The sequence below is a fragment of the Thalassophryne amazonica genome, chromosome 4 (assembly GCF_902500255.1).
Source record: "Thalassophryne amazonica chromosome 4, fThaAma1.1, whole genome shotgun sequence".
Taxonomy (NCBI): Eukaryota; Metazoa; Chordata; class Actinopteri; order Batrachoidiformes; family Batrachoididae; genus Thalassophryne; species Thalassophryne amazonica.
Window position 1 is genome coordinate 36579214 of NC_047106.1, and position 24885 is coordinate 36604098.

Sequence of the window (24885 nt, forward strand, 5' to 3'; positions counted from 1 at the left end):
GCTAAACTGCAGGATTGTCTTACAGACATAAAGACATGGATGACCTCTAATTTCCTGCTTTTAAACTCAGATAAAACTGAAGTTATTGTACTTGGCCCCACAAATCTTAGAAACATGGTGTCTAACCAGATCCTTACTGTGGATGGCATTACCCTGACCTCTAGTAATACTGTGAGAAATCTTGGAGTCATTTTTGATCAGGATATGTCATTCAAAGCGCATATTAAACAAATATGTAGGACTGCTTTTTTGCATTTACGCAATATCTCTAAAATCAGAAAGGTCTTGTCTCAGAGTGATGCTGAAAAACTAATTCATGCATTTATTTCCTCTAGGCTGGACTATTGTAATTCATTATTATCAGGTTGTCCTAAAAGTTCCCTAAAAAGCCTTCAGTTAATTCAAAATGCTGCAGCTAGAGTGCTGACGGGGACTAGAAGGAGAGAGCATATCTCACCCATATTGGCCTCTCTTCATTGGCTTCCTGTTAATTCTAGAATAGAATTTAAAATTCTTCTTCTTACTTATAAGGTTTTGAATAATCAGGTCCCATCTTATCTTAGGGACCTCGTAGTACCATATCACCCCAATAGAGCGCTTCGCTCTCAGACTGCAGGCTTACTTGTAGTTCCTAGGGTTTGTAAGAGTAGAATGGGAGGCAGAGCCTTCAGCTTTCAGGCTCCTCTCCTGTGGAACCAGCTCCCAATTCAGATCAGGGAGACAGACACCCTCTCTACTTTTAAGATTAGGCTTAAAACTTTCCTTTTTGCTAAAGCTTATAGTTAGGGCTGGATCAGGTGACCCTGAACCATCCCTTAGTTATGCTGCTATAGACGTAGACTGCTGGGGGGTTCCCATGATGCACTGTTTCTTTCTCTTTTTGCTCTGTATGCACCACTCTGCATTTAATCATTAGTGATCGATCTCTGCTCCCCTCCACAGCATGTCTTTTTCCTGGTTCTCTCCCTCAGCCCCAACCAGTCCCAGCAGAAGACTGCCCCTCCCTGAGCCTGGTTCTGCTGGAGGTTTCTTCCTGTTAAAAGGGAGTTTTTCCTTCCCACTGTAGCCAAGTGCTTGCTCACAGGGGGTCGTTTTGACCGTTGGGGTTTTACATCATTATTGTATGGCCTTGCCTTACAATATAAAGCGCCTTGGGGCAACTGTTTGTTGTGATTTGGCGCTATATAAAAAAAAAATTGAATTGAATTGAATTGAATTGAAACCTGCCTCAAACCCACAACTCTCCTTCCTTTGCATGAGACCTGTCCAACGGCGTACACATTTAGCCACGTGTCTCGTGGTGTGAAGCAAGGCGGGGGTGTTGCTTTTATTTATAAATCTAGGTTTTCTTTATTAGGTGTTGGGTGTCACAAATATAATTCTTTTCAGCATCTGACGCTTCGTTATGCCCATGATGCTAAGTACTGTCAGGGTCATAAAACTGGAGCTCAGCTATGTTATTTTGTCACTGTTTATAGGCCCCCTGGCCCATATTCTGACTTCTTAGATGAATTTGGTGCGTTCATCTCGAGTTTGTTAACTAGTGCAGATAACATTTTGATTATTGGTGACTTTAACATTCATATAAATAAGCCCTCTGATCCCCTTAGCAAATCATTTATGCAAATTGTGAATGCATTAGGATTCCAGCAATGCATTCAGGACCCATGCACATTAGTGGAAATACCTGGATCTGGTTCTTGCACGTGGGTTTGCTGTCACGAATATCAACATCTTGCCTCTTGCATCTATGGTCTCCGACCACACACTTATAGGTTTACATTTATGCTTAATGTAACAACAACCGTGTCTACTACTGTGGCGTCGTATTAAACCCTCAACTATGACTGAACTTGAGGCAAGACTACTTGATATTTTAGCTTAGAGTTTGGAGAATGCTAAATCAGTAGACAGCCTTGAAGATAGTTTAAATTAAGCACTTAAAACTACACTTGATAAGATTGTGCCTCCTCGTTTGAGGCCACGCCCTCCCAAGGGACAGTCACCTTGGTTCAATGGTTACTTACGTGACCTCAGGCAGAAGGCTAGAGGTTTGGAATGGAAATGGCGTAGTTCCGAATTAGAGGTGTTCCGCCTTGTGTGGCGGGATGCTATTTTAGATTATAAGCGTGCACTACTGGCCACAAAGCGGGCCTATTACTCTGATTTGATCAGTAAAAACAAACATAACTCAAAGTTCTTTTTGATACGGTAGCATTTCTTACTCACAGGCAGCCACCTGTTAGTCGTTCGCCCTTTTCAGCACAGGATTTCTTGGATTATTTCGAGAAGAAAATAGAAGATATTAGGCTGAGCATATCTCAGCACGCCTCAGCCCAGCCATTAAAACCTGCTGTGGAGGTGGGTGCTACCACTGAGGTGTTACCTAGATTGACAGAATTTAATAGTATTTCATTAGGCGTGCTGATGAAACTTGTGGCGTCTACAAAAAGCACAACCTGTTTATTTGATCCCATACCAACAAAACTGTTTAAGGACCTGTGGTCCACTCTTGGGCCAACTGTGCTGGAAACTATCAATCTGTCATTAACCTGTGGATCTTTTCCAAAATGTTTTAAATCTGCAGCGATTAAACCATTACTTAAGAAATCTAATTTCTTTTTGGGATTACTGGAAGTGCCCTTGCGTGGTTGACATCATATCTGTCCACTCTTGGGCCAACTGTGCTGGAAACCTTGCGTGGTTGATGTCATATCTGTCCAGTAGGGTTATGACAAGTCTCAAATTTATTAGCCTGGGGTTATAAAGACGTGTCATCGAGCCAATTTCTTTTCTTCTATTTTCTTTGCTTGTGGTATGTTTGTTGTTGACATGGACATAGAACTCAATTTTCTATGGGTCTTGAAAAAACACTCAAATGCTGAAGAAATCCTGGCACTGGGATGTTCTGAACTTTGAAAATGGCTGGCACTCAATGAGTTAAGATATTTGTCTGTTCTGCAAGTAGAACGAACCTCCTCCATCAACTTTACAGCTCTCTCAGCTACTATGCTGGAGCGAGGCACATCAAGCACTGATGGTTCCTTTTTCCAGTGAGTAGAGAAGCATTTCACAGCTTTGGGACACTTAAGTTTGGATATTGCTGACAGCAGATTTTCATAATCCATCTCTGAATAGTGTTGGTTAGAAAACCAGGCCCACGACCATGTAGTTGCAATGAAATCGCAAGTTACCCTCAGCTGTTCTCGCCAATTTGGAAGAAGGAATAATGCAATAAGTGTAAAAAAAATTCCTTGTGAGTTCTACCTGGCACTGTGAAGTGTTGACAGCTTGTGCCATTTGATGCTAGGCTTTTTTCCTCTGTTTTGTAAAACTTATATGCTTCACAAAGCTCAAAAAGGAATTTAAAATCATCTCTCCAGCCAAGGTTCTCATACTCTGATATCACTTCTATGCCCATGTATGCATTTTGCAAATCATCATAATGTTCCAAAATCTCATCAATAAACTTGTAGTTAATGTTAGGTGACCGTGACCGTATAAGAAAAAAGAAGTTCAACACGTCGCAGAACAAGATCAAGAATGTGGTGCTGGCAGCCGATGTATTGAGGTTCATCGAATCCCTTGTGTCGAAATGTTCTCTGAAGCCTGGCTACTACACCATTTTTGCGACCAGTATTGACTGCTGTTGTGTCAGAGATGATCATCTGAATACTGTTCCATGCATTGTACTCATCAAGCAGGTCCTGTAGTGGTATATAGATGTCTGCAGCAGTTCCACTGTCACAAGCCAAAATGCTAAGTTGTAATGTTCTTCTGTCATTTTTCAAGCACACAACTTGGTACGCTTTATTATTAATTTTCTTACCATCAAACTGCAAACAAAATTTCTCTTCAGAGATCAGTTCCATGAGGCGGTTCTTAACTTGTTCTGCATCTCTGATTGTTCAACGCCAGACTCCAGACTGTGATGGTGTTGGGACACTAACTCCATCTTCAGCCAGACTTTGAAGCACCTGTGGAGCTTTTGTGGTTGACAAAGAGTGTTTAGACACCAGTTTGGCAGCAGACTTTGTTGAGTGGCGTGTTCAATTTTATCTATTTTACCTTTATTTTTTATTTCTTTTAATTATTGTTTATTAATATATTTTAGCAATATTTATTTGTATTTTTTTTATTTCTTGATACTTGTTAATTCTTTTCTTGTTACATTATTTTTTAAAATCGTATTGTGTAAAATTTTTAAAAGTGATGTGGCGCTAGGTGCGGGAGGTTTTTTCAAGATCCAATGAAATAAACTTCAAAAAAGCGATGTATGGGTAAAGGTTCATCAAATGCAACATCAGGAAAATGAAAGTTTTGAAAAAAGTTTTGTAGTCATAACCCTACTGTCCAGTCGTTCTCAATGTGTTTTGTATAATAACGCTATCTCTAACCTTAGTGACATGAGATTTGGGGTTCCACAGGGATCCGTTTTAGGCCCCTTGCTTTTCTCCCTGTATGTAGCACCCCTTGGGCATATACTGCGGAGTTTTGGGATTGCCTTTCATTCATTGTTTCATTGCTGATGATACTCAGTTGTACATGCCGGCATCAGTTTGACCAGCTGGCGCTCAGCCTGGGTTCGTGTGTCTTACATCATACGGACAAAGTGAGGAACCTTGGGGTAATTTTTGATCCCACGTTGTCCTTTGACCTCCACATCAGGGATGTTACTAGGACTGCTTTTTTCCATCTGCGAAATATAGTGAGAATCCGCCCCATCCTGTCTATGGCTGATGCTGAGACCCTGCTTTTGTTTCTTCTAGACTAGATTATTGTAATGTTCTATTTTCAGGGTTACCACAGTCCAGCATTTGGGGTCTTCAGCTGGTTCAGAACGCTGCTGCCAGACTTTTGACACGTAGCAGAAGGTCTGAACATATCACACCCATTTTGGCATCTTTGCACTGGCTCCCTGTCTCTGTGAGAGCAGATTTTAAGGTTTTGTTATTGACTTATAAAGTTGTTCATGGATTGGCGCCATCTTATCTGGCTGATCTGGTGGAACTTTACGTGCCAGCCCGGGCTTTGCAGTCGCAAGATACTAGACTTCTCTGTGTTCCCAGGGTGAAGAAGAAGTTAACAGGTCAAAGAGCCTTTTCTCATCGTGCACCCACCCTGTGGAACAGTCTTCCTGTGACATGAGGCAGTCGGAGTCCGTGGACATTTTTAAGTCAAGACTGAAAAGCCATTTTATTCTCTTTCTTATGAATAGGTTTTATTTTTTTTAATCTGTTTTATTCTTTTACTTCTGTTTTTAATTATGTATTTGAATTTTTTTAATTCATTTTTAATTATTTATTTAAAGTTTATGTTGAATTGCTCCATGTGTGGCACCTTGAGACGGCTTTTGTTGTGATTTTGTGCATTAAAAGCTAATTAAATTTAATTACAATTAAATTATATCTCAAACTCTTTGAAGTTTTGCGAGATTTTGTGGGATTTAAAACCTCAATAGAGCGAATACAACAAGTGACGTTCAAAAAGCACAGTGTAACGTAATTTAGAGGCTGAGACAAAGGCTCAGTCACAAAATGAGGCAGGGTCAAACACGGGCAGGCAATCAGGTATGGACAAAATCAAGGCTGGAACGCAGACAAGAAAGTACAACGAACTGACAGAAGACAACACACACAGGGCTTAAATACAGTGCGGGTAATTAGGGCGTGATGTGAGGCAGGTGTGGGGAGCATACAGGAAGGACGAGACAAAGATGAGAACCAACTGTGTGAGACAAGAGAGTGCAGTGACGAGTGGGTGAGACAATGACAAACAAAAAGGGGCGTGGACAACAGGAACAGAGATGAGGAAGGACTGGAGATGGACAAGAGAGTGGAGTGACAACTGGGGCGTGGCCGAGATAAAACCTAACACCTATAATTCACAAAATACCATACCTAAACCCAGATAGCAAAAACAAAGGTCAAAAATAAAACATTCATGTGAAAAGAACAAAGGAAAACTGAAAAGTGAACAGCACGGGAACAATAGCTGAACAGAAACTATAATGGCACTCAACACATGGCTAAAGTATGACTAACAGAGAATAAAGGATAAACAGAAATAAAAGCAGTGACTAAATTATAACAACTGCTATAAATCAAAGTTGGGGTAGACAGTGGATCAAGGAAGGGGACATAACAATGACAAGAACCATAATGGGGCAGAAACATGACAGTCACAATCTGACATCTGTTTACTTCTGTCAACATGGCAGAAGTGGAAAATTACTGTTCTCATTCAAACATATTTTTCCAGAGGTTGTTTGTCAGATATTTTTTAATGAAATGCTCTCTCTCCATTCAGGTTTGGTGCCTTTCAAATTCCTTAGTAACTCCTGTTTGACACTCGGCATCTGCATTGTTGAAGACAAAGGGTTTTTGTTGTTGTTTTTGTTTTTTGGTATTGTTTTAAAAGTGGTAAAAAACTTTCATGAGCCACCAGTATGATGATGTCAGGATTTGGATTTTTGTCTTAGTTTTGTATGCTCTGTTGTAGTTGATTTGTTTTATTGTTTTCTTCTGGTGTTAGGTCTCCTGTTGGTTTTGTCGTGCTTGGGTTTTTCTGTCCCTATCTCTCTTGTTTGATGGTAGGCATTTCACTCTGTCTGGCCACACCCTCGTTCTGGTGCTTTCCATGCACACCTGTTTCTAATCTGCAGCTCATCACCTGGGGTTATTTATGGCACACAAGTGCTTTAGTCCCTCGCCAGATTGATGCACCTTGTGCCTTCTCTCCAGCTCTGTTCCTTGCATTTACATAGTTCTGCCTGCCTCATTCTGTTCCTGACCTCCTGCCGTTTGTTCAACCACACCCAAGCCTCATGAATTTTGTACTGCTGTATTTTTTGGACTGCCTACTTGTGAACTGACCTCTGCTATCTACTGCAGTAAACTCTTTTAAAAACCAGAGCTGTTTGTTCGACCCTTGCGTTTGTGTCCAGCCATTCCTGACCAACCAGCCTGATAGATAGTTTTGTTTCTGATGAAAGCAAAGTGTGATATGGCCTTCCTACTAGCCAATTAGTGATTTCCACAAAAATTGACAATTTTTACTCTTTGCCATGGGGTCTACCCAGAGGGAAGGGCTCTGTCCTCCTTGTTAAAGATCCACATTTGAATGTATGTTAAAGACTTTTTTGCATAAAACAGCAAGAATAACAGTAATAACTAGCGTGCTGCCTGTGGGGATCCACGGGCTCTAGATTGTATAGTGTTTATAAAATAGGTAGCTGACATTTTTCAAGCATGGTAATAAATTGTGCACAGTCTCTATAATGAGTTGGAATGGTGCGTGAGTCCAAAATGTTTTTAGAACCTTAGACCTCAACAGTTTTTATAAAAACTCAGCCCCTTTTCCTGTTAATTACGTAGTTTTTTATGTTAATTTACTGTCTTAATGTATTTATAAATTGTTTAGGTTCTTGTTATAATATACACACTATTATTATTATTATTATTATTTTATTATTATATTTAATTTCACTTCTGTTTTGTCAATTGATTTTTAACTGGATCACAACGAAAATAAGTGGTTTTTGACGCACGGAGAGGTTCTTGTCTTTCCCACATTCTGCCGCAAGCAGGTGCTTCTATTTTTAGACACATAGACAGTGGCAAAAGACATCAGAAGCAACACACATTTCAGTCATGGCATCCACAACATGACACTTTATTCACTCATGGTAACAGCAACATGAGACTTAACTAAACTGAATAAACCAATTGAACTACAAAAACACAATAAATCATAACACTAACAACACTGTTAAACTAACATCAACCACAATAACATCATTTAAAACCCTGAACTCCCGTGGTGCATTGCAGCACAACGTACATTGTTTTCTGGTAAGCTAAAATTGCTCATTTCTTCAAAAGTATTTGTCCGATCAAATTTCTGTTTTTGCAGTGTACATCCTTGATCCAAAATATATAAGCAGTAAATTAATCCATGCTTTGTGATACCGTCATGAAACCCGCCACATTTTCATGACGAGAGCATGAATTAATTTCCTGCCAGGAGTACGAAATGTGGGGTGAAGCATTTATTAAACTCAAATCTTTAATTTATTAATTTGTCAGTTAACTACAGCTAATTGTATGATTAAATATTTTAATTGATTGATAATCCAAATATATAAGTTCTAGTATGTGTCTGTTTGGGACTGTGATGTTTGTGTGTTTTAAAACTAACTCCGAGTGTGCCATTATAGTAACAGCAACCTGAGAACCCACCAGTGGGTACATGAGTTTTTCCTGAGGGCATACTAGGATCAGATCCCACATTCATTAAGGGGAATGCCAAAAGTGAACTGCACCTAATGTGTGCTGACATCAGCTTCAGGCCTACTGCAACCCTCAGCAGGATACATGGGGATGGATGGATGGACTGAATGGAATTTGAGACAAATGAGGGCCGATTAACTCATCTTTCTCATACAGGCGGGTGCACTGGCTCCTGAGTTGCTGTTTGGATTTGTCTGTCTGCTGACGAAACAATGTCTGACTGGTGACTTGCTGTTCTCCCAAACCTGCTGCACTGAATAGACTGCACCTGCAGGTATGCTTTTGGCAGATGCTCTCACAAATGCTGCACTGAGACACGCAGGCGTACAAAAGCACAGGCTCCCGTGGCACGTGCCGACACGCTTGGATGCACAAAGACAAATGCTTCGTGCACGTGTTTATGTGCACCAGTGGGAAAATAAAGAGCAGCTCGGAAACAGTTGGTTGCACAAGGTCAAAGCAGCTGCGTGAGCATGCAAACCGCATGCGTACACACCGAGGCGTGCACTTACACACAAATTAGGCCATACAGATGCAGCGCAGCAGTTGGACATATGTATCTAGAGGGGATGGAGGGAGACCCGAAAAGAGAAGACAGTAATGAGGCAGAGAAAGTCGAGACAAGCGTAAGAGAAAAACAAGGAGGAGTTGGTTTGAACGACAGTGAAAAGGTAAGAAAATGTTGGAGCTTAATTGGGAATAATGGGGTTGAAATAAGGACAAAAAAAAAAAAAAACTCAATTTGTACAGCCATTAATCGAGCTGCTTAGTCACTGAAGCCCCTATTTACCGAGGAGGGGGCTTAAAGAATTACTTTAAGGAAATACATGAGTAGATTGATAGTGGTGTTGTGTGTGTGTGTGTGTGTGTGTGTGTGTGTGTGTGTGTGTGTGTGTGTGTGTGTGTGTGTGTGTGTGTGTGTGTGTGTGTGTGTGTGTGTGTGGAGCTGCATGTTTAAACTTCGCCGGAAAGGCCGAAGCAAAGTGCAAACAGCTATTTTATCTGTGTCCAAAACTGAAAATATACAGTTGAGTCCATAGTACATGGATATTGACCCGGCGTCACCGACCAAACGGTCCCCCCTAAAAATCAGTCCGCCCTGCCTTCACTGCGCATGCATCATTAGCTGCAGTTCACGGATTATCAACTTGTTTCTGCTTCAAACTGCACTCCAGTCATCATCTATCTCAGCGACAGATATCTGAAGTTTTTGTACAACAATCATTTCCACATAAATTCAGCATTATTTCATCATAAAAGATGGATGACGTGATCAGAGCGCTACAGCTACACGAGCTGCTAGCTGATGCGTTTACTGCACATCTGACATTTCAAGCGTCAAGTTTTGCCTCATTTCTGCTTAAAACTGACTTTAGAATGATTTAAGAGGTTTTACCTTGTCATCTGATGGTTAATAATCCCATTAATCCATTTGATCGCTTTGGGTGAAGAGAGTCCCTTGGCTGAGCGGCTGTGGTCCCAAATGATGCATGCGCAGTGGAGGCAGGCAGACCGATTATTAAGGGGACTCTTCGGTCTTCGACACTGGTCTTTGTAATTTTGTCTCTATATGCTACAACAGAGTTTAAATTAAACAATTGAGATGTGTTTGAACTATGGATTTTCAAGTGAGATTCAGGGGTGGAGCATTTAACAAAAATACAGCATTAATTTAATGAATACAGACATTTTTTCATTTTCAGAGCCATGGATAAGTACTTTTTTGTTGTTGTTAAATGCAAGTCATTACAGCCAGTCTTCTTTACACAGCTTTTATGGTATTCCACCATAAAAAGAAAATTTATATGCTATTAAAATTTAATGCTAAAATATCCCGTATTGTTGTGTGGGCCGCCCGAAGAGGAGGTACTGCTGGCCAACACCAGAGGGCGCTCTGCCTGTAGACGGGCTTCAGGCACCAGAGGGCGCAGTTCGCCGCCAGGGACCCTGACAGCTGTCCTTCATCATCTCATCTAGCCATCCATAAAAGCCTGGAGAAGACACCACACCCCTGCCGAGAAATCATCTGAGGTTCTCAGGTAAACTCTCTGCCATCTTTGTTCTGTTTCAGCTAAGCTTGTTGTTGCAACGTACTTTGCTACTAAGCTCGAAAAGCTGTACTTTATATTCTGAGTTTGCAGACGATTCAGTACACTTGCAGCTGGTCAGGAGGAGTTGGCGTTTCCGCTCCTCAGCTGTTAAGTGAGAGTAGGATCTGCACGACTGTGACATTGTGAGAAGTGGGAGGTGGTGTTTTTCTCCCTTCATTATCTGAACTCTGCTGACTGTTTGCTGGGTGTGTGCACGCACCCACCCTTGACTGTTTCTGCTTCCTGCCAGCAGTACCCGATCTGACAGCTGGAGACGGGGGCCACCTGGTGACTCAGGACTTGGCGGCTCCGGTGTGTTCCAGATCCGTTGGCGGTGGAAATCATGTGGGTCCCGACTCTTATCTGGACAGGCGTCTCCTATCCTCGAGCCTGCCCACACGACACCAACTGTACAAATTGACTGTAGTATTGAATTGTATCTGTATCCGTTGTGCACGTTTCACAACATTAAAAGTGTTACTCTTTATTTCCATTGACCATTCATTTACGCCCCCTGTTGTGGGTCCGTGTCATTACACTTTCACACAACACCGTATGATTTGAAGTTTTAAAGTACAGTTAGTCATTTTTATTCAGTCACCTAAGGGAAGACAAACTCAAACCTTTTATTTATTATTAATGTCAATTTTAGTTCAAATGTTTAGCCCATGTTCTAGTACACTGATTTTCTAGACCTAATTTCTGTGATAGATTTGTTGCGTTATGTCTGTCTATAGGTATACAGTTGCTATTTACATTAATTATTAAGATCTTATTGTCTTATTTTGTGGTAGTTTGTGGACGAGGCTCTCTGATGGTAAAGCTGCCACTGAATATGTTTCAGACTTTATTTACATAAATTATGAAGAAATACAAACACTGTGGCACTCTATGGTAAATCTGTGTGAAGTAGAGAGTTCTCAAAAACTGAGTGACTGTGCAAGAAGGAGAAGAGTGAGGAAAGCCACCAAGACACCCAGACAACCCAGGAGAAGTTATAGGCTTATGTGGCTGTGATTGGAGAAATTGTGCATAGTGCATATTATGAATTTGGTATAACCACTTATACAGTTTCATGATGAAGTGGTATAGAGGAGGATTTTCTTAAAAAGACCTGAAATTTTATCAAATCAAACTTTATTTGTATAGCACATTACAACAGTAACCACTGAACCAAAGTGCTTTACATGAATACATAAAATGAACAACAATAAAACAACAAAACAACCATCATAATAAGACTCTACGTGCTAAAAGCAATTCTGACCAAATACGTTTTTAGCTTAACTTTAAACAGAAACAAGGTACTGATCAAGCGCAACTCAAGGGGCAAAGAATTCCAAGGTCTAGACCCAGCCACAACAAAAGAGCAGTCACACCACTGCCTGCTTTTGGTCCTAGGGACCTCCAGGTGATGCTGACCAGTGGACCGCAAAGTTCTGGTAGGTGGGTATGCAGTTGACAGTTCACAAAGATAAGAAGATGCAAGTCCATGTATAGCTTTAAAAAGAAATATTAAGAGTTTAAAGTCAATCCTAAAACAGACGAAGCCAGTGGAGAGTGGACAAAACCGGAGTGATATGACTATGTGAGTGTTTGTCAGAAGGTGGGCTGCAGCGTTTTGAACCCTCTGCAGACATTGAAGAATGCTCTGGTTGACACCCACATACAATGCATTACAGTAGTCAATCTGGGAGCTAATAAAGGTATGCAAAGCCTTTTAAGCTGCAAATTGCCAGAAGGTACATCTGAGATGCAAGTGTAGGTTTGATGTTTTGGTTAAGGTTAGGGTTAACCCTAACCCTTCTCCACTCTAGTCCACTATGAAGCTACGTAGGCATTGCAAAAATGAAGAAAACAAAACAGAAGGCCAGTCCTATGCATATATTTTAAGATTTATCTGCATTTGTATAAGCATATATTGATTAGCAAAATATTTGTGATTGACTGGTATGCATGACTTCATAATGAAGTCACACAGAAGTCAAAGAAGTCATACATATTCAAAAAATAGACATGTATTTACTTGTTCATTTATGTTGTTGTGTGTAGAGCGTGCACGAGTTGGGGCACAAAGCAGTTGCATGAATTGGATTATGAACCACCAGCACATGCAGTTCCCAAACCTGACCCAACTACACAGATGTTGACAGTCAGCTCCTTTGTGGACGTAGCGGTGTGAGGTGGACCTCATGTGTCGATGCCACTTTACACCTTGGAAATGAAAACACTCGATGACAAGACATGTGACTATAGAGGTGAGAGAATGTGCACCTGCATCCAGAGTGTGAAACCGAAGACCTGTAAACACACAGTACATGACAGAGAGATAAGAGCAGAAGAAGACATGAAAAGATCAAACGAAAAGTGAACAACAAGATGGAGAGGGACACAGATGGGAGACATGGGCAGCAGACAGCCGGGGGAGAGACAGGACACAGATGGTAGCACTTTGACACAAGGGGCAGAAGCACCCGAGCTGTGCACAACATCCAAGATGTGATTGTGGGGGGGGGGGGGGGGGGGGGGTGTCAGAGTGTTGTTTTGGAGAAGATACAAGGCAACAGAAAGAGAGACAGAAGTGTTGATGTTTGCAAGAAAGACAGAGGGACACCAGAGACAGGGCGTGCAGGGAATGTGTTGGCAGCGCCGCAAAGTTCATAGGACAGACAGGATAACTAAGCAAAAATAAGTCTAAGTTCACCAGAAGGTCAAGAAGAGGAGACACATCCACACAATATGGACAGAAACATGTCCACAACCTTTATTAACACACATTATTGTGCAAGATTTCATTAGATCATTTTATCCTGAGGGTCTGGAAGAAGGTTTTGCAAACCAAGTGGCTTCACATTTAGAATAATCACAAACTCTCATGGTGCACAATTTCATCCAAGATTCATTCAATTTCTGGTTTTCTAGGAGAATTGTTGTCATCTTTGTAGTTTGTTTGATGGAATCTGTAGACTGATCTCTTGATCTCAAACACCGTATTCTTCCCAGATGAGTTGCTGCACAATGGAGCGTCACAAAAACTACCTGAATGAACAACGTTCCTTCTTTTCAGACCAGTTCATTTGGGTGATTTGCTCAAAAACACGGGCTGTTACATGTCAGCTAATGCTCTCGTCTTGTAGCACATTGTTGGAAAATTCGGTGCATTTATGGAAATGCAAAGCCACTGGGTTGGGTCTATGTGCACCGATCAAACAATTGATCTGATTGACGAGATGTTTTGTAAAACTTAATCAAGTGTCACCACTGTCCTCATTACAGAGCACTGCCAAACCTAGAATATGCAGTGATTGTTTGAGACAAATGCTTTGAACCAGTTTAAGAAACAAATAAGAAACCAGAAACCTTATATAGCGCTTATGTTCCTGAACAGAAATATTGATTTTAAATAATGGTATAACTGGTAAGTAGCATTATTTTATTACAAACTAAAATATTTTTTACAAATTTTTGTCCAACTACATCCTGCAATAGTGGTGAGAAATTTACTAGTGGCAGGCGATTAAACTACAATGTGGTGTGGCATCCCTGTTTCCAAACAGAGAAATTAAATATTGTGTTATGTATAAGTATTGGTCTTAGACAATATTTCTGTCAAAGTTTGATGAACAGGCTAACATATAAAAGAGAAACAACATCAAAAGTAGTTAGCTAGTTTCAGTTAGGCTAAACCATATGCCTAGCATAGTCAAACGTATTAACGGTAGCATTAGAGATAGCCTAAGGGTAAAATATAGTCTATAGTCATTTTCATAACATCGGAAAGATTAAAGGGTTATTAACTGACTGGGTTATATCAGACTGAGGTGCAAGTACGGACTTAGCGTCAGTGAGAAAAACACAGAGGTCTAATATCCCATACAGGCCAAGCAAGCGAGGTTAATAAGTTGTATATTATATGGCTATTATCTGTGGTGGGCACAGTTCTGCTAAACAGCTAACCGCTAATTATCGAAACTTGTTTTCATTGTCGGATTTGCTTTTCAGATAACTTGGAAAACCATCAGAGGACCAATTAGCTTCCGACAAATTTAGGTCTGATAATTTCTAGACCGCTAACATATTTTTGCAGACATAACGAATAAAGCTTAATTGATGAGATTATAATGTCTTAGCAATCTTTACATGTTTAATCGAGCTCCTCAGTATTGGCAAGTTTTAGCCTCACATGCACCACAATGGAAATAAGCGTTTGTTTTATTGTGTCACCTGTCTATCATTGATGAACGCCTTTCTGTATTTATATTGATTTTACAAAATTAACTAAATTAATTCTGTAAATACTGATGATATTTGTTTTACAAGGCTGTCCACGTTGTCAGACTGAGAACTGCAGCATCCAACAGTTTGGTGAAAACCTGCAGTGCCAGCCACATGGTCACCTGTGTCATCCTGTCAGTCGCCGTCTGGTAGAATGCCGCCTGTGGGGCCTTATGGTTGATCCCAGATATTCTGGATGTCTTGATGATGCAATGACTCTGATGCTTCTCTAGCAATGTGCACAGTTCTGAAACTACAAAACTTTTATGTCAATTTAAATCATAAAACCTTGCTGGTGATTTTTCCACAGTTTTGGCAGCTCAGTACAAAACTGAAGGCAGGTGTCAGGTCCTTCATGATGCCTCTTATATTTTTTGTTGATTTGTGTGGACTGAAATAAATGATGCATATTTCATCATACTGACTGTGTGATGCCTCAGTGATATCGAAATAATTTATGACTGAAAATAAAATCTGAATTGTTCTTATTGAGTTTTGTTGTTCAGCAAGAGAATGTGGTTCTTCTGGAACAATATCAGGATCTTCAAGATTGATGCCAGCCAATATTTCTTTGAAATCTTAGGAAAAAAATAGAAATTGCTGCAGTGAGGCCGGCAACCTTCTGCTATCGCATGCATCTCTGCATGTTGCCATTGTCCTGCTGAAAATCCCCCCTATATATATATATATATATATATATATATATATATATATATATATATATATATACTTTTTTCAGGCTGTATTTTTTTCCACAATAGAGTTTATTTATGTTTGAGAGGTCACTCTCACATTTTTGTGATTTTGTGGTTCACCACTTTCATCCCTGCATATAAAATGAGTATTGAACACGTCACCATTTTTCTCAATAAATATATTTCTATAGATGCTATTGACATAAAATTTCACCGGATGTCTGTAACAACCCAATTAATCCACATATGCAATGAAACCAAAACAAATAAGTAAAGAAATTAAGTTATGTGAAATAAAATGGAATAACACAGAGAAAAAGCATTGAACACGCTTACTGAAATTTATTTAATACTTTCTACAAAAGCCTGTTGGTCATGACAGCTTTAAGATGCCTCCTGTATGGAGAAAATAGTGTGCTCAGGTGTCATTTGGTCCATTCTTCCACACAAACAGTCTTAAAGCCTTGAAGGGTCCATAGAACTCTTCTATGAACGCTGATCTTTAGCTCTTTCCTTAGATTTGCTATTGGTAATGAGACACCTTATAATAGGGTGTCAGTTTGGACTGAAGCAGCTGATATTGATTTGCACTGACAAGGGACAGGAATGTTTTCTTATTAATGATAGATTTCAGATGGTTGTCTTCGCTTTCCATGCCTTTTTGCATCTACCTTTATTCAAGTATTCAATACATCTATGGTTTAATTTCTTTGTATGTGTGGATTAACTTAGATTGTTACTGATATCTGGTTAAAATTTCATGTCACTAGCTCCTTTAGAATTATATTTACTGAGAAATATGATGACATGTTCAATACTTATTTCACCCACTACATGTCAGAGAAGTATTAAATGACCTGGCTCCAGCATAGATTTTGTTTATAGCAGGTGAAATTCTAGACACAGTCCTAGAACTGTGGAACTTTGATGTTTAATATGAAATCCCAATGATATTTAAGTGTAAAGGTTACATTAAAAATGATATTACACCATATGAACCCTTTAAAATATCCCTTAACATTTTATTTTCTGTATTTTGGGTTGGAACCAGACACTTAGTGACGTGTGTATGTGGGGATGTAAGCGTGCTTCAGGCCCTTGAAAAGGGCGCATAAACTTTGCTGTGCTATATCGCCTCAGGGTGAAAGCAAAAGCCCTGAAATTAAGGGCTGTTTTGAGTGAATTACTCACAAACAAATTCTGCAAAATGAAACGTGGAACTAATTGTAAATGCAAAACAGAAATATGTAAGATTTCCTTCCATCTATGACTCTGTCACATCTGGACTGTGCTATGACACGTATTTCTTGTTTTTTTTTTGTTTTGTTTTGTTGTTGTTTGTTTTTTTAAAGGCAGGAAAACATGAAAGCCATTTTTTTTCCTGAATCGCTGTGGACAGGTCTGACAAAAAAAAAAAAAAACAATGCATCAAAGCTGTGTGATGTCCTTTGTGCTTTCATTCTTATGACTGCACAGCTGGTTTCTTTCATGACTGTTTGTCCATTTAGTGGAAAACAGTTTAAATATTGATGTTTTGGGATAATGATGAAAAAGCTCCTGTACGTCTCCAAATGGATGAGGGATGTCTTTGTTTCTTACAACATAGTGTACTCATTTATTCCCGCTTGCTCAAAATTTGATTTTTACACAGAAAGCAGCGCTACATAAGGTCCAAATCAAATTTAAAGCAAAGGAACCACATTTTTGTTGCCTTTTTTTGGATTTGTGTGTGAAGCGGTTGTAAACTCACATAAAAAAGAAAACATTCGCCGACTTTCTCTGTTGCCTGTTCACAGCCGGTATTCATCTCTCTCTTTCTCTCTCTGTCACACACAGTATTAACCTCAACTCAGTCTCTCATGTGCCTGGAATGCCCAAGTAGCTGAAATTTTTCAGCTTCTATTTAAGAAAATCCTTTCACAATGTTGTGTAACTGCCGATCCTGTGAAATAGTAAATTATAGCTGGACCCGCCCCAAAAGCACTTACACTGTGTGATTTAGACTGTAGACCACAGATAATCAAGATAGGGCCCAAAGACATCTGTGGTACACTGAATGTCACTGACATTACAAGTAAGCACTTCAGGTCTAAATTTTCCCTAAAGCAGTAGAAATTGTTCATGCACGAGAATACTTGTGGGGCTTTGAAGGTGTTTACATGAAATCCCAAACAGATTTAATGATAAAGGTTTAATTAACAATTGGCACAATATGACCCCTTTAAGATAATTTGATTTTGTGAGTTTTGTCAGATTCTCCTGTGCATCTGCAAAGTGGTGTTTCTCAGAATACTAAGAAAGTATAAAAGTACACATCAGTCTTTTTGCAGATCAGCAAACTCGTTTGACACCACTAATGTTTTAACATGTCGCTGCAGATGTTTAGGAGAGCACAGGATATTAATGGAGTGTTGTCTCTCCACCTCATTTCATTTGATGAATATCACCAAAGATTATCGAGAAATAGCACCAAGGGGAGGAAGAAAAGGCAACAGAGCACGCCAAGGGGAAGAGTAATGGCAAACAAGAAAAACGCTGTCGTTTGTAAAGTGTAAAATGGCTATTTTTCAAAACAAAAGCATTTAATATGAAAAAATGTAAACCATAATACATCCTCTATATGACATATCAAATATCAGTCAAGGGTGCCATTCCCTAAGAAACTATACTTATTAAGAATTCCTGTTTATGTCTGTGTGATATTACTGCGAGGATCGGATGTCATTTTAAAGCGGCCTGATTAAGTTTTCGATGAACGGTGAGGTTTCACATTACAACCACTCCTCATGAACGAGTGTTCTCGTTTTGCTCAGAGACATATCAAACTGAAGTCAACAACCGACTGAGTAGTACAGCATATCACACAAAAAAATACCACAGTTTGGAGAGGAAAGCTGTACTTTTGTTCCTGTGCTGTTAGCCCTCATAGAAACAAACCCAACACATAGCAGTTTTTGTTTTTTTGTTTTTTTGTTTTTTTTTTTTTGGTTGAAAGTGCAGGGATGAAGAAAAACTTCCACTGCTTTTTGAAAAGGACAAAAGCTACAAGGAAAAATATGTTAGAGTGATTATAAGCGTTTTCAGACTATGATCCTGGTTAGCAATGGGCTGACACTAGCAGACAAGCTAACATTACCTAACTTTAGCCAATCGCAACAAAATCATCCTGTAGTCACGGTTTTCAGTTATGTTAGCTTACTTGTTAGCGCTGAAGTCAATGATGTGCTCCACAAAGTAATAGTAATAACCGCAAACTGTAGGATGTCAGTAAAGAACTGTGCCATTTGGATGCATATAAACAACAATTTAACCATATTATACAGAGCATCAGACGTAGCAAAACAGACATGTACAAACCACCATAATAATACCCAAATGGCGGTATGGGAGTGTACATTCATTTGTGTAGATTAGAAATTAGTTAGAGCTGCATTTGTCTTGTTTTGTCTGTGTATGTTTGCCACCGTCACATGACATCATTTAATTTCTCAGTAAAGCTGGTACTGTGACACACTCTTTGAAATTGTCAACTTTGAACTGAAGCTTCACAGACAAACTAAGCTACAATACATAGGTATCCAATGATAATGTTAGGTAAAACTACCGTGTTAGCAAACGTCTGTCCAGGCTCAACACTTTATCGCAGTTACACACACACGTGATTGTGAAATACATTTAAGAGCTATCCAGAGCCGGTGACAGTGACTGCTAGGTGTTGTAGACTGTGTCTGTCCTTTCTCAGCCTTTTATTACAAATATCTGAGAACATGTGGCTTGCTGTGCAGTTTATTGCTTTGATGGACCATTTAAGAAGTCTGTGCTCCAGTATTTCCTTCAGAGGGTCCCCTTTATCCACTCAGGGCCACATCAGATTTGAGATTGAATTTAGTATTATTTAAGTTGTGTTTTATCATGTTAGCATTGTCTCAGGTTCACTCAGAGCCAGTCCTATCAACTATGGGGTCTTAATCAAAATTCTCCTCAGCAACTGCGGATTAACTGGGCCTGATATCATCAAGCCACCAATAGCTGCTTAAGGTGCTAAACAGGGCTAACCTCGCTAATGTATCAATTTAAGTAACACAAAAATTTCACTCAATGAAAATACTTGAGCACAAACTTCTGACATGATAGGCTGGAACAATTATCTGCACAGAAAACTGTATTATTACAGATATTTGTAATAAAATCCTCAGAAAGGACAAACACACTCCTCCACAACAACTAGCAGCCACAGCTAGCGGGGCTGTAGTAACGGAGCGCTGACTCAAGATCAGTGCAAACCGATGATGTCATACATAAGATCCCTTGACCTCTAAAAAGGTGACATTTTAAGAATAGGTTTTCCTAAAACAGTTAAAATAATAAAATTACTTAAGTGATTTACACTACAGATTGATACTGTCAAAATCACTTGCAATGGACTGTGACACAGATTTAATGAATTTGACAGATATTTGCTCTAAAGCACGTTGACAGCTGCTGGGATAGCATGCTCAGGACAACAGGGTCCAATTTTCTTATTTTACCCCCCAAAAAATAAGTGAAACTCAGCATTCAGACAGGAAGGGAGAACAAAGTTGCTACTTTCTGTCAACACAAATCGATTTGGTAGGAGAGTTGGCTGTGAGTTGCATCAGCTATAAAATGTTACATTTTTGGACATCTTTCAACATGGGAAGCATTTGTTTCAAAGTCTTTGTCATCATTGGTGATGTGTATGCAGTGTTTACGCCAGATGTACCCTGAAGCCAACTCATACAATGTTTATTCACAATACTCCTTCCCAAATTCCACCGTAACATTCTGCAGGCAGGTATTCAAATATACGTATGTTTTCCACTGCTTTTTACATCTACCAACAAGTACAGTGTAGAAAACCTGATCATTTTTTGTGTGATATGTTTGACTGGACCCTTTAATAATAAAAATAATCATTATAATTTAAATTTGTAAGTGCTTCTCAAGATACACACGGCTGTAACTCCACATCCCCCTTGGGATCAAAAACTGTCAATTTCTGCAGTTTTTTAAATCACTTTTTCCAATTGTAAAGTCAGTAATAATAATAATTCTTTATTGTCCTGAGTCTTGACCTGTGAAAAATCAACCTTCAACATTTCAGCATTGTTTGAACTTTTTCCATATGCGTATTGTTTTTTACCGTAACTCTGCCATAGTTTGTCCAATCCGAATGATTCAAAGGGCATTGTAAAGCTAACACCAAGGGCTTTCCAATGATATATGGTGTATTACGGTAAACATAGCCTGTGATGTCATAACGCAGAGGAAAAACACGGAAGTTTCACACTAGTGTGCCGCTGATTCTCATTACCGTAAGTTCTCATGTAAGCCCTCAATCTGAAAAATGTCAACACTGACAGCAAGCCAAGAACCCGTGCTCTCCAACAGTATGTTGCATATATTACGGTAAAGTGCGTTAAGGTTAGGGTTAGGGTTGACTTTTGAAACGAGGGAAAAGTATGAAAAAGAGCGCAAAAGTGGCAGAAAAGTACAGAGACAGACAGCAAACATAAATGTAGTAATTTTTGAGGAAAAGGCAGGGTGTTAGTGTCATTTGTGAAGGTGTGTGTGCGTGTTTGTGTGGGTGTGCAGTTTATTTTAAGTGTGAGCATTGTTAAGCATTGTTCGCAAGCCCCCCCCCCCTCCCTCCTGCCCTTCTTTTTTTTTTCCTGCACCGGAGCCACCCATCCTCTGCGCTCCGGGACCTCCCACTTTACAAATTAAGCACTGTATATATATATTCTATTTCTACCTCATTTCTTATGTCTTGTACTGTCACAAGTATTATTATTGCTTATCCTTGCACGCGCTGTTCGATGAACATTTTCCTCTACTTGCACCCACCTTGTGTGTTTTCTTAAGAGCTGATGTAACGTGAATTTCTCCTCTGTGAGTGTTGTGTGGACCGCCAGAAGAGGAGGTACTGCTGGCCCACCACCAGAGGGCGCCCTGCCTGAAGTGCGGGCTTCAGGCAGGAGAGGGCGCTGCCGCCACGGACACAACCGGGAGTGACAGCTGTCACGCATCAACTCATGACAGCTGTCACCCATCTTCATTTCATCACTCCATAAAAGCCGGATGTCATCTCCACCTCACTGCTGAGATATCATCTACCTGTGAAGGTACTTTTCTCTGCTGACCTAAATCATTGAATAATAACCTGAACTTCTTTGCTGGATTCAGTGTTCACGCCCCTGCATGGAGCCCAAATTTTCACCAAGCCGGACCTTAGGAATGCGTACCACCTGGTTCGGATCCGGAAGGGAGATGAATGGAAGACGGCATTCAACACCCCATTAGGTCATTTTGAGTACCTGGCCATGCCGTTCGGCCTCACTAATGCCCCCACGACGTTCCAAGCATTGGTAAACGACGTCTTGCGGGACTTCCTGCACCGATTCGTCTTTGTATATCTGGATGACATACTCATCTTTTCCCCGGACCCTGAGACTCATGTCCAGCATGTACGTCAGGTCCTGCAGCGGTTGTTGGAGAACCGGCTGTTTGTGAAGGGTGAGAAGTGTGAGTTTCACCACACCTCTTTGTCCTTCCTGGGGTTCATCATCTCCTCCAACTCCATCGCCCCTGATCCGGCCAAGGTTGCGGCAGTGAGAGATTGGCCCCAACCAACAAGCCGTAGGAAGCTGCAACAGTTCCTCGGCTTTGCAAATTTCTACAGGAGGTTCATTAAGGGCTACAGTCAGGTAGTTAGCCCCCTGACAGCCCTGACCTCCCCAAAAGTCCCCTTCACCTGGTCGGATCGGTGCGGAGCCACATTCAAGGAGTTGAAACGCCGGTTCTCGTCTGCACCAGTTCTGGTGCAGCCCGACCCTAGCCTCCAGTTTGTGGTTGAAGTGGACGCCTCTGACTCAGGGATAGGAGCCGTGCTATCCCAGAGCGGAGAGACCGATAAGGTTCTTCACCCGTGTGCCGCTTTTCTCGTAGGTTGACCCCAGCTGAACGGAACTATGACGTCGGCAATCGAGAACTCCTTGCAGTGAAAGAGGCTCTTGAGGAGTGGAGACACCTGTTGGAGGGAGCGTCTGTGCCGTTCACGGTTTTCACTGATCATCGGAACCTGGAGTATATCAGGACCGCCAAGCGGCTGAACCCCAGGCAAGCCCGCTGGTCACTGTTCTTCGGGCGTTTTGACTTCCGAATCACCTACCGCCCCGGGACCAAGAACCAGAGATCAGATGCCTTGTCCCGGGTGCATGAAGATGAGGTCAAGACTGAGCTGTCGGATCCACCGGAGCCCATCATTCCGGAGTCCACTATCATGGCCACCCTCACCTGGGATGTGGAGAAGACCGTCCGGGAGGCCCTGGCACAGAGCCCGGACCCTGGAACTGGACCAAAGAACCGTTTATACATCCCACCAGAGGCCAGAGCTGCAGTCTTGGACTTCTGTCATGGGTCCAAGCTCTCCTGTCATCCAGGGGTGCGTAGGACCGTGGCAGTTGTCCGGCAGTGCTTCTGGTGGGCGTCTATGGAGGCCGACGTCCGGGAGTATGTCCAGGCCTGCACCACCTGTGCCAGGGGCAAGGCAGACCACTCCAAGACACAAGGACTTCTGCAACCTCTTCCGGTGCCTCGTCGCACCTGGTCTCACATCGGCCTGGACTTTGTCACGGGCCTCCCGCCGTCCCAGGGCATGACGACCATCTTCACGATAGTGGACCGTTTCTCCAAGGCGGCCCACTTCGTGGCACTCCCGAAGCTCCCTACGGCCCAGGAGACAGCAGACCTCCTGGTCCACCACGTCGTACGTCTGCATGGGATACCAACTGACATTGTCTCGGACCGTGGTCCTCAGTTCTCCTCACAGGTTTGGAGGAGTTTCTGCAGAGAACTGGGGGCCAACGTGAGCCTCTCGTCCGGGTATCACCCTCAGACGAATGGATAGGCAGAGCGGGCCAACCAAGAACTTGAACAGGCCCTCCGCTGTGTTACATCCGCGCACCCGTCGGCCTGGAGTCACCATCTGGCCTGGATCGAGTACACCCATAACAGCCAGGTGTCCTCTGCCACCGGCCTCTCCCCGTTTGAGGTGTGTCTGGGGTACCAGCCAACGTTGTTCCCCGTGGTGGAGGGAGAGGTCGGTGTGCCCTCGGTCCAGGCCCACCTGCGAAGATGCCGTCTTGTGTGGCGCACCGCCCGTTCTGCCTTGTTGAAGGCCCGGATGAGGGCTAAGGCCCATGCAGACCGCCACCGTTCCCCGGCCCCTGCTTACCAGCCCGGGCAGGAGGTATGGCTTTCAACGAAGGACATCCCCTTACAAGTGGACTCCCCAAAGTTGAAGGAACGATACATCAGGCCATTTAGGATCCTTAAAGTGCTCAGCCCGGCCGCAGTGAAGCTACAGCTGCCGGCTTCACTGCGGATCCACCCGGTCTTTCATGTCTCCCGCATCAAGCCATGCCACACCTCACCCCTCTGCACTCCTGGACCGGCGCCACCTCCTGCCCGGATCATCGATGGGGAGCCTGCATGGACGGTTCGCAGGCTCCTGGACGTCCATCGGAAGGGCCGGGGGTTTCAGTATTTGATGGACTGGGAGGGGTATGGACCTGAAGAACGCTCCTGGGTGAAGAGGAGCTTCATCCTGGACCCGGACCTCCTGGCCGACTTCTACCGACGTCACCTGGACAAGCCTGGTTGGGCGCCAGGAGGCGCCCGTTGAGGGGGGGGTCCTGTTGTGTGGACCACCAGAAGAGGAGGTACAGCTGGCCCACCACCAGAGGGCGCCCTGCCTGAAGTGCGGGCTTCAGGCACGAGAGGGCGCTGCCGCCACGGACACAACCGGGAGTGACAGCTGTCACACATCAACTCATGACAGCTGTCACCCATCTTCATTTCATCACTCCATAAAAGCCGGATGTCATCTCCACCTCGCTGCCGAGATATCATCTACCTGTGAAGGTACTTTTCTCTGCTGACCTAAATCATTGAATAATAACCTGAACTTCTTTGCAGCCGTATTCCTGTGGCGTTTCATTATCTGTGGATTGGCGTTTGGTGTGAACAGCGACGGCTTCGCTTCACACCCAAACCAGATAAGTGCTTAGACAGGAGCTGCACGAGTGTGTGATTAGAGGTGGAGGTGACTTTCCACCTTCTGACTGTTTTTGTTACTGGGTGTGCACACACCCACATCACACTGTTTGTGCTCCTCGCCAGTAGTACCAGAGCCGACAGTCGGGGACGGTGATCACCTGGGAATTCGGGGCTTGGCGGCTCCAGTATTCTCCGGGTTCTGTGGCGGTGGAGATCGTGTGGTTCCGGCTCTTCTTGGGACAGACGTCTTCTATCCTCGAGCCTGCCCACACGTCACCTTGGTGTATTGACTGCTATCTGATTCTGTGATTGTCTGTATAATCATTGTGCACATTCACAACATTAAAATTGTTACCTTTTGGCTCATCTATTGACCGTTCATTTGCACCCCCTGTTGTGGGTCCGTGTCACTACACTTTCCCCAACAGTGAGATCAATAAAGTTTATCTATCT